This window comes from Atheta coriaria, unplaced genomic scaffold, assembly GCF_025399875.1.
Source record: "Atheta coriaria isolate IRGN ID8LTWV9N9 unplaced genomic scaffold, Caltech_Dcor_3.1 hic_scaffold_7_pilon, whole genome shotgun sequence".
NCBI lineage: Eukaryota > Metazoa > Arthropoda > Insecta > Coleoptera > Staphylinidae > Dalotia > Dalotia coriaria.
The window spans coordinates 10,646,089-10,660,359 of NW_027045449.1; the positions used below are offsets into that span (position 1 = coordinate 10,646,089).

The 14,271-nt window shown below is 36.2% G+C and overlaps 1 protein-coding gene and 1 non-coding gene across 2 annotated transcripts in view; both read left to right on the plus strand.

Annotated features, from left to right (window-relative positions):
• LOC135796245 (frizzled-2-like) overlaps positions 1–14,271 on the plus strand; it is a 58,433-nt gene that overhangs the window by 39,615 nt on the left and 4,547 nt on the right.
• TRNAW-CCA (transfer RNA tryptophan (anticodon CCA)) lies at positions 5,663–5,734 on the plus strand. Its single transcript has one exon. It is a non-coding gene; the product is annotated as a tRNA-Trp (tRNA).

Below are 14,271 nucleotides of genomic sequence, written 5' to 3' on the forward strand. Positions count from 1 at the left end.
AATATAATTATTTTATATTTTTATCTGATAGAGAATAGTCTGTAGATTAAGACGCTGCGATCGGATCCTAATTATCTCTTTTAGTTTACTAGATATTCACAATTGTAAAAAAAATTCAAAATTTGAAATATTTCAATTTTTAGCACTTTTAAAGGAATACGTTTGTTTCTTCTTAGTGTACTTTGATTAATTTTGAGATCACAACGATTCTAAAGAAGTTTTCACTTCAAAAAATCGCACATTTTTGCCTCTGCGCATTAAAACGAGCATCACAACTGTAAATTCAACAAAAATTATCTATAAAACAATGATTTATTACAGTTTATACTCCAGTTTTGAGCAGTTTCTACTGCTTTAATACAAATAATAATTACCGATTATACATGGGCGTTTTTGTTTCACGATTCACGCTTCACCTTCGAACGAAGCAAACAATTTTTTTCGTTCACTTGCTGGTTTTCAAATCCTCACTGCTTGTTTTATAACTCTTACGCCGTCAGTTTTTTAACTTTCCGGCCGCACTCGTTCCGATAGAATGCACCCTTAAATTACCATCAAGAAGTGCATTCACGAAAACACTCTTCTTCTTCTTCTCCGGTGTGTTTTGTGGCGTCATGGCAGCGTCATGGCAGCGTCCACTCTAAATGGTGGCATCCTTTGTTTTTATGCCTCTCGCTGCGAGCAATTAACGGTCGTTTATCATGAGGATAATGGAATAATTCCACAATGATACTTAAACCATTGACGCCACTCGTGCTTTGTCACACACCAGATCAACACTTTATTACTGTGCTTATTGTTCTCCTACAGTCGCTTCTGTTTGTTCTGGCTGCTTATTTTCCTGTGTGATTCTTTTGTTCGCTTTAATCGTCAACGAGGTTTTTGTTTCCGACCAATTTCCAACTGTTTGTTTTCTTAAGCACCATTTGCAGTAGGAGTGGGTTTTTATTTTCTGTTGTGTTTTTCTTTATTGCACCCTCTTGAAAGCCCCTTCAATCTCGACTCGTCCCGTGATTAGTACGCTGGGGAATTGTTTCCTTTTCCTACTGTTGAGGGCTCACTCGTGCCTTATTAAAATGCACTTGAGTCGACGTCGTTCATTACCGGAGTTGATTTTTAACCGAGTGAAGAGTGCCGACGTGGAATGTAAGAAGAATATCAATTCAAGCGCATTATTCTAGCGCTTATTTTATGTTTAGAATGTAACTATATGCATTTTAGGACATAACCACAATAATGCGCTTGCGGGGAAATGAATTATGTGTCTTGGCAAGGCGGCACCCTTTGTTTTCTTCGTGATATACGAGAATTTTCTGCATATCCCACGCTGGGGTGAATATATCTCATCTACTTCTACCCAAATAGCTTCTAAGCATATCTAAGCATCCGCGTTATAAATAACTACACTCGAGATTTTCTGCTTTTCTGCAAGATGTTATGATGTAGCGGCATTTGAATATTAACGACTTTTTAAGATCGAAATTTATGTCTTTTTCGCTGAACAATTTCGTAAATACTGCTTTAGAAAATTTACAACTTATTATTATCATGGGCGATGTTTAGTGCTGGCGCATCTTTTTAATGAACTCTATTTACACTTTACAATAAATTGTAATAAGACGTTAATGTGAACATGACTTGCAACAAGTTGAAGAAACTTGTAAAACGCGCGCGCGGTAGTAAAATTCGATTATGTGTGTGTGTGTGTGTTTGGATTTTAAAAGTTAATTAGATAATGAAAGTGCCCGACTGCCTCACGGGACTCTTTTACATTTAATAAAGCAATTACTACACTTGTACCTAAATATTAACTTTCCTGGTTTTCTCTACGGAGAATTCGTGCGCGGTGAACACTTTTGGAATGCGTAAACGCAAACGAACTGGATTGTAACGGATTGCGGTCGTGATTAAGGATGAAATGTTTTACATAGATAATTATTTTAAGTCTAAATCAATAAAATACTAGCCGAGGAATTTCTTCGTACCCTTTTTTAGGGAAAGTTGTCTTAAAGTTAATAATTAGCTGAATTTAAGTCAGTTTTGTGTAATAATCGTTGATTTTGATACATTTTTCTAGAAAATCTTGCCGAAATTGTTAGTTTAGTAAATAAAAAGTTATATTTTTTATTGACGTTGTTTGTGACGTCAATGCTGAGTTAACAAAACGGAAAATTTGTTTTTTATTGAGTCTAATGTGAAAAATCACATTTATTTCAACAAAATTCAATCGAACCCTCTTTGGCTCTCATATATCTATGTGGAAATGGTGGGGGAAGTGACGTCAGTGTTGAGTTCTTCTCCGATTGGTGTTCTACATGATTTTGTCTCTAAATAAGCAAATAATTGATCTATATAGGGGAAGGTAGCATAATTTGGACCAGCGCCTAAGTTGGACCACCACGATATCCGCAGACTGTTGAAGTTTATGCAAAAATTGACTGGCCCCTTGTTTTACTCGTATTTATAAACAATTAATGCAACTATTTGGGTTAAAACTTGCCGCGTGCTTTCGTCGTGACAACAACTTCGTGTATCATTGATTATCAAATCTATTATAACGACGTAAGTGCAAGAGCTGTCAAGCCGTTTAAACGTTAGTTTTACCGATTATTATTTTATCATCAGAAAGCTTCTTTATTTATCTATAATTTATAGTATTAATTTTGAGAGGTTATGTTATATTAAGATTGTTGTTAATCATTATATATAAATTCTTCAAGTTGCCCAAGTTGGACCGAAGACAGACACCGGAGTTTTACAGGGAAAACGTATATCATTTTTTCGACCTCCTAGAAAAGCTTGTGGACGAGTACAAATCTTCGAAATGATCCAGTGTATGAAATGCCGCATTTTGGTTTATACAAAATGTGCTTGTGTTACTGCTAAAACTAAAATTTACTATTGTGTCAATTGCCGTTAAAAAAGCATGGTCCAATTTAGGAAACCGCGCGGTCCCATTTAGGAAACCGGTTTCCTAATTTGGACCAAAAACACAATTTTTTAAAATTGAAATTTGAGGGGTATAAATATAATTTTTACTTAAACCAAAAATATCATTTTGTTGGTAAGCCTTGTGAGTTACTTTTCCGCTACTTAATATTTATTGACAGTTTATATGTGGCTCTATAAATCAAAAAATATAAAAATGGTCCAAATATGGCTACTTTCCCCTATCAAATTTTTGCGGTAAAAAAGTATTTGGTTTATTATCTTTATTTTTCTATTAAAATTTTTGATATATTTATCATTATTCTGCTACTTGATCACAAAATATCATAAAAATCTATCTAACCATACATTCATTCTAGATTTTATTCATTTAACTTCGAATTTTGTCGTTTTCGTGTTTCCTCTTTCAAATTTGAATCAGATATTCAGAGATTTTTATTTTTATTACCTGATTTTATTACTCTATCTCTAATTTCTTACCATGATTCCACGAATTCTGACTTTATTAGTTCGTATTTTACTAGCCTTGAAATGTAGTTCTCTCCTAGAAGTTAATTTGCTTAGTTATTAAGTCATAAACTCAACAAACTTCATCTCACATCGATTTTTCGTACTTTTCATACTTCACACGCTTACGAGTAGATCCAGTACAATGCGTAACCTTAAAATCCAATTAACACTACCGCACTAATGAATCTGTTTTTTTTTCTCTCTTCTAAACCACAAGACTTGATCTGTTCTTGCAGCTGGTAGACAGATAGAAACTTTGTACGTCTACTCGTACTTCACATGCCTCACCTTGTGCGTTGCGTCTATCTGCGTATAATCAATAAACTATTTTAATTAATATTGATGCACGAGTTTGTTTCGCCGGACGGTTATTGATGATGCACGCACATCGCCAGCGTGTGACGATTGATCGTTTGTTCATTCATTTTCAGTTTAATGCCGAAGCCTGAATTAAATGCGTTATATATTTAACGACGAGACGAAAGATTCGTTAGCGTTTTTTAAAAAATTATATTTTACTTCAACATCAACGCCGGTTATTGAGTTGTACCGGGCCGTAACGAGACGCAAAACGTTGTGATAATCAATCATTAGATGAGCTTCTACAATTTCTATAACTCTATCCACTAATTACATACATTAGAAGTGGAAAAAACATGTTTCGTCAATTGCGCGCTTTGAATGTCGATTCAACAGAGTTTATTGTGGTTAATAATCAATATTAAAATTATTAGCCAACGATCAGCGGAGCGAATCATCTAATGTGTTAATTTATGACTTTTATCATGTCATGTCTGAAGTGTATTAAGCTCACAATAATTAAATTACAACCGGTGAAGTTGTATAGCATCTGTAATTCTCAGACAAGCCAGACTTGTCGGTATTAGGTAAGTATTTACTTAAGTAGTAAGAAGTCGAGTTCGTATCGAATTCTTTCCGGAATATTTTAAGAGTTTTTATTTTTTAATTAGAAGCGGAGAAGACTTCCTCATTCGAGTAGAATTTATTTTATTGCTCTATTTAGATCTTCATATTTATATATTTTTAAAGTTTTCAGTAGTTTTAAAGGGATGAGGTGACGTGCAACTAAAGTTGTTGATTTTGGTTGATCATGTTTCATATTAATTTTTGCTTGAATTGATTTTTATAATTTTTTATTGATCTGCAATTTTGGTGGCATGTTACATATTTGACGTGCAATTCAAGTTGCTGATTTTGATTGAACATATTTTATATTAATTTTTGGCGTGAAATTAATTTTTTGTTGATTTGCAATTTTGGTTGAATGTTACAAATGTGACTTAATTTTCATCTGATCGGTAACCGTATGTTAGTCTTACGGATTTCTTCAGCTTCAACTTCTTCCACAATGTATTCTTCTCTACGTTCCGTAAAAACCGGTCGATGGTCGCTGGTCGATGATCGTCGATTGCGCCTTGTGGTGCAGCTCTCATAATATATTTTATTTAAATTGCTTGTTAAAATTCTTCCAGTTTATCCACAATTTCTACTCTAATACAGGGCGAATCGCAAAAACAAAAAAAAACTTTCACTTTAAACGCACTCAATTAATTTTATAATAACCACGAGTAAAATAAAATAAAGTAAATTAATTTTTAATTATTTTACGCATTTACCTCGAGTAGATAATTAAATTAACTGTTATAATTGATGTGTTTATGATGATGATTATTTTCCTTGGGAAACGGTTGTAATTTTTTCATTTTTCTTTTTTTGTGAGGACACTAAGTATTCTTATTAATTTAATCCTACGAATTGAGACGTATCCTGAAATACTTAAACCCGTCGACCGGTGCACGCTGTTTTTATTGGCCTTCCCCGGCGCGGAGCGGCTTCGTTATGAAATGAAACGAAAAAAAAAACACCACACCACACTGAACGCGGACAAATTTCGTTGCGCTTCATTTATTTTTACGCACAACCCGCGTTTATATATAATGACTTAATTGTATAAATAACGCTCGCGCGCGCGCGCACCGGAGTAAATTAATTTATGTGAGATATTTACGATCGCGTTTCCTCCGGTGCGGCGGTGCCACGGTGAAAGGTATCGATTGCAGGTGTAATAAATGCAATATTTATACATAATAAGACATGCGCTCCGTGAACACCACCTTGAAAAGCTAAACATTTCAACCCGTAAATCGTTTGTGTTTGCTGAGTATTGCCTAGCTGCATATATGACTCCGTGGCGCAACGGTAGCGCGTCTGACTCCAGATCAGAAGGTTGCGTGTTCAAATCACGTCGGGGTCAAAATCTATTTTTGTTGGTATGAAATTTAATTTCATCGAAAAATTTTTATTCAATTTTAACTGTACAGTTACCCAAAAATCGAGGTGCGATTAATAAGACATGATCGTTTGAGGATGTTGTTTTTGTAGGAAATCACTTAACATCGTAGGTATTTTTTATTTTTTTCTATGTTGAAGAAGTAAGAATTCGAATTGGTTGTTTTCTTGGCGTGTATGACATCAATTTTGTTTCTTGGCTTGCAGGCACGCTGAAAATACCTTCGCAGTGCGCCGCGAGCTGTATATTTTCTTTTATCTCGGCGTTTACGCATTTGGTTTGGTTTGACTTTACACAAATGTATCTCCGGTGCTCGAATGACATAAATCATCCCTTTGAACACTAGGGTGGAGTCGGAATGCCATGCTAGTGCTGCGGCTATAGATAGACTCTGTCGGCCTCGACCTGTGATAAATCTTTGTTCACATTCGTTTAACATACGCGGCCATTCAACATATGCACTCTTCGGCTGTTTCTTTTTCTCAGGCCGAAGATTATTATTCCTTTGTGGAGAAGATTCATGTGTGTGCACTCTTGAAAAATTCTATGTAATGGATACAACATGGTTGTAGGCATATTTTAACTTTGTAGTAGTGGCGCCATCTGGTTATGTATAGGTATGACTATGGAAAGTGGTATGCAACCCAATATACATGATTTTTATAGCGGTTTTTAATACAAAAATATTTTTTATGCAAAGTATTACTAACTGTCAACATATTTTGATAAATAGGATTGAGTAAAGAGGTAGGAAACTCAATTTACATGATTTTGTTATTAAGAGTTTATTCGTAAGTAGATTACAACTTGGTTTTTTTCTTTTTATTTAAGTAAGTAGAGTATTAGTGGCGGCATCTATTGATGTAATGATATGCAACTCAATTTACATTTATTTTTAAAGCGTTCCTAAAGAATAAAATTCCTCTTTTTTATTCTATTTTAACTTTTAGCATTACTGGCGCCATCCAGTGAGATTTAGCTTTGAATCAAAGAACTGTATGCAACTCAATTTGCATGATTTACTTTTTAAGTTACTTTTTCCTATAGACACTTTGTATTTCTTATCCTTTCCGGATTAGTCCTCTCCACAACTGACACTAATCTCATTGTTCGCGTCGTCTGCGCAGCCAATCACTGGAAACAATAAGCCGCACGTACAAATAAAGAAGACAACGGAAGACCTGTAATTTACGTAACCGATACACGCCACATGCACATGCGTCGCATGCCCCGCAGATGAAGAATTTCTTCCGATGCCGATACGTCGCGCACAAATACGTCGCGTCCACCCGATGCAATCCTTATTGGTAATCGCGAAGACAGGACGCTGTTGCGTTCATTGCCTCATTGATCGCGCTGAGAGCATGTTATTAGCAGTACTAAGTAATGGAAGTCGCGCGCGTTATTTTAAATGTAGCTACTCCTAGCTATGTCATTCCGTACGTGATCGATGCGCGACTCGCCAGAGCAACTTCGAGCGCTTTGAAGTAATTGTCTATCTTTAGCAGAAAACCAGCAAATCTAAACAAACGCGCCTTGTCGCCTCCTGTGCTAGTGTGCTTCTTTTTATTTCCTTGCTGCAGCGAATGTTAATTATTTTTTATGATCCTGCCTTATGAAGTGAGAAGCGATAATTGCGTGCGGTTCTTAGAATATCGACAGCAGACTTTGATCTGCAACAAAGATATGGCGTTTAAAAACAAGTTAGGACAGAAATTTTAATTCTAATCGCATAAATGTGTAAATTATTCGATAAATCACGTATTACATGAAAGTCTGATGTAATTTTCACCTGCGAAACAAAGGAATCACTATGAAATATTAAAATTGATTGCATTGTGCGCATTTTTTCCTTTTTCGTTTACATTTTCCCCTATTGCACGCGTTTTTGCTTTTAATATTTGATTCCATCGTCTGCACGAATGGCGCAAGTTGTAGCAGTTCAATTGCCCCTCGTGCGCCCCCAGCACACATTCATTTCGCCACCCTTGCGTCTACTTTCTTCGTTTTGCTCTCTATTATGTCCCTTTTAGTCGGCGTCAAATGTGCTTTCAAATTCCACGAATTCGGAATCCCCTTTTTAGAAACGCTCATTATTGATATCTATGTTATTACGATTGCTATTACCAACATGCAATTTTCGGAACTTGTTTCATGTGTAGAGAGTGGTAGAAACCATTCGATATTTCGTGGCTTTGTTAGACAGTGACACGTATCAAAATAGTCTTCGTTCGGTTCGGAAATACCATCGTAATGAACCAAGGATGGGCAGCAGCGAGGCCTCGATTTATCACCTTTATTGTGCCGCCGTTGGTTTGGTGGAACGCGTTTCGAGAATGACTCTGTGATTTCGAATGTGGAAGACACGCGAGGCGCGTTTTGTGTCGCAACACACATACTGAATGTTCTTCCTCTTCCAGCGCCAAGTTGGGACGTGTCCGTTGATATTATAATCTTCGTTATATAACTTGAAAGGATGCAGATACACATATCAGTTTCACGTGCCGTGTATCATCGGGTTTTATGACTCGCCATGTCTGGACGTTTCGAATATCATTCATATCGACAAGGCGTGGGTCCTTCTGTAAAATAAATTGATTGCATGCAAGAAAAAATGTAATATTTTGCTGGAATATGAAAACACTTGGTGTTTGTAACGAAAGCAAAGTGTATTATTATTCACCGAAGATTATCGACTGAAACGTCTTCTTTTTTACGAGAAATGTCGACAGGATTGCACGAAATCCAGTTCTCGCTTCGCGCGTTGCACATAAACTGAAATATTTTACTGCGGCGTACAAGTTTATTTTGCCGGGCAGAAATTTAAGAGATGCTTCTGCTTCTTCGGGACTTGAAATTTATGTGCGGTTGATATTCGAAGGAATTCGCGCGGGGTACTCATATATAAAAGGAAATTCAGGCGGATAAAGAATGCAGACGCTTTTTGACGAAGGTACAAATCACTGAAGAAGAGAATTGTTTTTTCTGTTTCGGATGAGGTTTTGGGTAAGTACGTAAATTATTTGCAAATAAATCATAGTTGAGTTTAATGGGTTCCATTCATAAGTGCTGTGCATCATTAAACCTGGCTAGTTAAATGAAACCGAGGACGTAAAAGAGAAAATGCTTAAAACACGTTATTACATCTAAGTCAGGTTGAATTATTTTTGTTATAAACGGGGAACACGGCATCTCCTGCTGATGAATGAAATTTTATTTGCTCATGTGATTAGCGTGTTTTGCAAAAACAAGTTTTATAGAATTTTATATAGGATTATACATTCATTAATTTATGCGATCAATCAATGTATTAATGCTTTTAGATTTAAAATTTTAAAATATTTGATTATCTATATTGGATGCCATGTTCCCGATAAAATTGGGTCATTTTAAAGACGCCGATTAAATTGTTATTGGTTGAATTCTTCGATCTCGAGCAATATGTAGAAGGTTAAGGTGAACTCCAACGCACGACTGGCCGAGAGGACCCAGGTAGATTTCACTCGGCGATCATTCTCGGCGTTTACACTTTGCCACACAACAGCTCCCACATGCAGCGGCGGCGTGGTGTCCATGCACGTGAAAATGTATCCAGTATATTGACCCCGGGGTCGCGTCGCTTCTCGGCGCGCTCTTCTTGCACTCCTTCAGTTTCGTGTAACTTTAGACTAGATACCACGGGGGCATCGAAGGTTTGAGTGTACTTCTGTGGCGCGCGCGCGCACGCGCAGATGTCTTCAACTGCCCCTTTCGATAGCAATTGCAATGGCCCGAGGGTCTCGGTTTGGTGAGCGCGCGAGTGCGAATTCTGCGCGATGAGCTCACGACCCGGGTGTTGCGCCTTGATGTGGATGGTGCTTCAGGTGTTCGGCTGTGAAAAGAGTGGTTTGATGAGTAGATGTTGCGTTGCGGATGTATCAAGTATGTGTGGCACACGGTGTTTTGCAGCGCCGAAAAGGTTGTCCATGAGTTTGAGCATCGTTTTCAGCTCACGTTCAACGTGCAAATTGTTTTTCCATTAGATTCGAATATACCAACTGCACAAAATTCTCAAACATTTATTAAACTATAAAAAATATAAATAATAATGTGATTTAATAATATTTTTAATGTTTTTAAGTATAGAGATTTATTTAAATTTAATTTTGTGTAGTCGAGAAACACTTTGTATCTTTGATTGCTCTTGTTGCTCGCCCGGCTTGCACTTGAAACCCACACTCGGCACTCCTCGACACAGAAAACGTGAGGTTTTATTCTCCGAGCATCGCATTGTGAGTTGGCGGTTTTGGTGCTTTAGGATTGATTCGAGAAGCGGTAAAAACACGGAAAATTCACGGAAGTCGTTTCTGAGCTCTTGTGAGCTTTACATTGCGAGTTGACAAAACTAATTTTCTACAATGCGAAAGAAAACCCTATAGAATTGGGGAGGAATGAAATTTTAAGTTTTCCATTTGCAGTTAACCATTCCAAAGAACTGAATGACTGTAATTCCACAACAAAACCTACAAAAGACTTTTTTCCCTTTTATAACTCTTGATTTGCTTTAATAATGAAAACTAATATTTGTTTCTTTTTTGTTACAGGTAAGAATATATCCCGGAAAATCTTTTTCTTAATCAACCATGAAGGTTCTGGTACTGTAAGTGTAGAATGTCTATGTTAGGAGGCACTTTTCTAATTTTCTAATTGTCAATTAAGCGAACATGTACAGGGAGTGCCCCCGGTGTCTCACTCGAAAGCAAATGGAAATTTAATTAATACATAACGCGTGCGTTTTCAGTGAACTCGTAATAGGGACAGCGTCAGTGGCTTGCTTTACAAACTTAACAACAATAAATTCCTCTTTAATATACTGCCTGTTCCCATAACATTCCACTCATCCACATTACATTTTACACTTGGTTGATTTTTTTCAAAATGTCATAAAACCAGTTGTATAATCTACTTGCAGTAATACTCGAGTACCTAGGTATGCACATGACTTATTGCACTAATTAGTTACGCGTTGATTAGCTAATTAATTAATTTACGAGACGCACGCTACAAAAGAATTCACTTTTGATTTTATTTTATTTTTATTTTTATTTCTATGTAAATTCAAAGTTATGCAACCAGTATAACATAACCTAATTTAATGGAAAACGCACTGTAAAGAGATGATTGCTTTTTTTCGATTAATTGAACGCGTGCGCGAATGCATAATTTTCTACATGTAACTAGAACATTCCGATGCATTTCAATTAATCTTTAATTATACCCTACAATTGATATGTAGGTAGGTACTCATAGTTAATCAAAAGCGAAAATAATTTACGATAATCAAAGATAATTTGCTGCTAAAAAAATTGTAATTTTATGATTGTTAGATTATGATCCATTGTAAACTTTCTAAAATATTCCACACATGTTGGTGTACCGTTGCGATGTTACTTTATCTCCCGATATGTGAGATTAATCGGCCGCGCACGGTAACCAATAAAATTAAACTGTACATCGTGTAAGTTACAACCAGCCAACGACTTCTTGTAGCGCGGCCATAACTGTGCGGATTCGTGAAATAACTGAGATTACAACTTGGCGACTACTTCTTGCTTATCAGACGGATATCATAGAGTGTCAATATAATTGAAAAAGAAACACGTTGATGTGAAATCACTGCAATTTACTAACTGGCATCTCGAAGTCCATACAAATTCTATTATCTTTGATCGATGAAATTAGAATCAGCGCTGGAAACTTGATCGAATCAACTTAAATCAATTTCAATAAGAAGTGTAATCACATCGGTGAACAAAGATAAATTAATATTTATCGTTATTATGCACGCTGGATGTTTATTCAGCGTCTGGTGGTTACAATCGGGTGGAAATCTAGTTGGCGGGTCGCCGACAACTATAATTAAGTGTAATCAATGTTGTAATTCCCTTCGTTTAACTCCGGCGTACGCAAGTTAAGCGGAAGAAGGCAAAACGAAGGAAAACAAAGCAAATGCATGCGAGACGCGCAATTTTGTTGTCGTCTGCTACCAATATTTTATTAATGTCTTTGAAGCCTATAATTTGCATCACATATGCATAACTTTCACACAAAAATGATAAATTTTTAAAGATTTAAATAAAATTGATACTTAACACTGTTTACAGAGCGCGGAGTGGAATAAATGCACGTTGATAAACGCAGTGTCGTTGTCGTGTCCACGTTGTATTAATTAGCTTTGACAAAATTCTTCATTAATATTTATGGCTTCATTAAACGGTAACGCATACGGACCGAAACTGAACCTTGGACCAAACTGATTAATAAATTTTTCTACGTTCGGCCGGTGTCATTCCGATTTTAATTAAACGATATTCTATTACAACATTTATCTGTTTACCAGGAATAAATTACCAAAGCGTTCAGTCTCGTATTATAGCGTTAATTAATTAGCTTTAAACTTTAACTTTAGCGTGCAAAATAAACATTTAAAAAATGTGATTTAAAAACAATACAATCGATATTCAAAACAAAAAAGAAAAAAATTGTACAAAACGTCGACGCCTTGGAGGAAAGCCCGCAGTAAATGAGCACTACTCAATAATTAATATTGGTGATGATCGGTAATTACAGGTTGGCGTTTATCGTTTGTAATTTATGCACAGTTTTCTTCTCTGCGCACGTCGAAGAGAGTTATGAACAAAAAATACGAGGAGGTTGTGTTTCAGCTCATGCCGTGATTATTTATGATCACGACAGGAAAGGAATCATGCGAGTTGTGAGAATGTTGCAAAAATTTTATTACTAACAAGAACACGACATAAAAAAAGTGTAGAAAACTATATCAACATTGAAGGTTCGAGTTTATATTTCAATTAAGCGGATATACATCATATTTCTTGACATTAGAATGTTTTTTTTGTGCGTGTCTAGTGTTTAAACGTAATAAAATGTTGTAAGATGCGTTTGGAGGCTGGTTGAAAATTCATCGAAAAATCGGTGCTCAATTAATACCACGCCTGACACCATAACAACGAATCCTAGCTATTAATTTATCAACATTCCGTCATTACATAGCGTCTCATCACCAATCCAGTTTTTTTTTTTCGTTTGGCATCTTCCTTTTCAATCTTTGCTATCAACGGATATCTATTGAAATTAAAATCATAACTGGAAGCGATACCATTATGATTATCAAGAGGCCTAGACTACAGCCTGGCAAGCATGAAAAAGCGTCAGATATTACAAACAATTATTATTTAATATCTCAATAAAAATTCCCATTAACCAACAACCGGCGACCGCAGACGGGCTACACCTTGACACAAGGCAAGGCATCGCCATTAGAACGGTTGGTTGTTGGCTATGTGTGTTGGATGAGAATGACTTTAAGCAACTACTTATGCGTTGATAAACGCGGTGCGGAAAGCGTTTTCAATCTGCTTATTTTGTAGGCTATTCATCCAGACGTCCTCGGGTATCTGGTGCCTATTTGATCATTTACATGCATGGATGAACGGCGCGCGCGATGGCTAATATGCATGCATGTGATGAGCACAAGCGCGGCCATTCTGCGGCTGCGGAAGCAAGGGAATATTAACGATCATTACAATGAGTTGTGGACGTGGACGAGGTGATGTCCAAGAGGCGGCAAATTTGTTCGGGCGCATAAACATTATGCTGGTTTCAATGGGAATCGAAATCGTTTATCGGGTCGTTCACATATCTACTGTTTAGTAATTTTTTGAAAATGTTTGTTTGTTTTCGTTTCACACCTAAACTAATGAACAAATTTTTATCAAATTTGGTACAGATCAAGATTAATCCTTAGAGAAAAACATAGGATACTTTTTCTTGCAAAATTATGATTGGAAATGCTTGAATAATGAATAGTTTTGCTCTAAACGTGTTTGCTCTGCAGCATTGTTTGTTAAGTGCGTTTGAAATTATTGAATTATTTATGCTTACGTGAATGAGGCTATCAACGCGTGTGCGTAATAAATTCGATTACAAGAAGCGAAAATTATAGCATCACAACATTCATTATAAATAATACTCGAGTTGAATGCAGTAGCACAAACCATCGCGGTTAAAAAACGGATCGGTTGATCAGTTTCGGTCATGTTTTGTGTACGCTATCGGCACCGTGCACAATTAGTTTTTCTTTGTACACGGCAAGAAGTAGTGAGCTTGTGCCACGCAGCTATTTGTTCTACCAGCTTTCATTTATTTTCTTTGTACGGTATCACAACCAGTAAAGTAGTATGAAAAATTGGTAATTCTTGCGTGCGCGGCATGTTAATACAGGGGAGAATAAAACTTTTGACAGAATAACCGCTATAATTTATCATAATCTTAATTTTTCATGTAAAAATATATTTTTTACATGTTTGAGTATAGCTGAGCTAATATGTTAGTTACAACGTGTATAACTAAAGAACGGCTGAACAGATTTTGATAATCTGTGATTTGTTGGATTTGTCTTCGCCCCGAATAACAGAATAACTATTACAATATAAGAAATT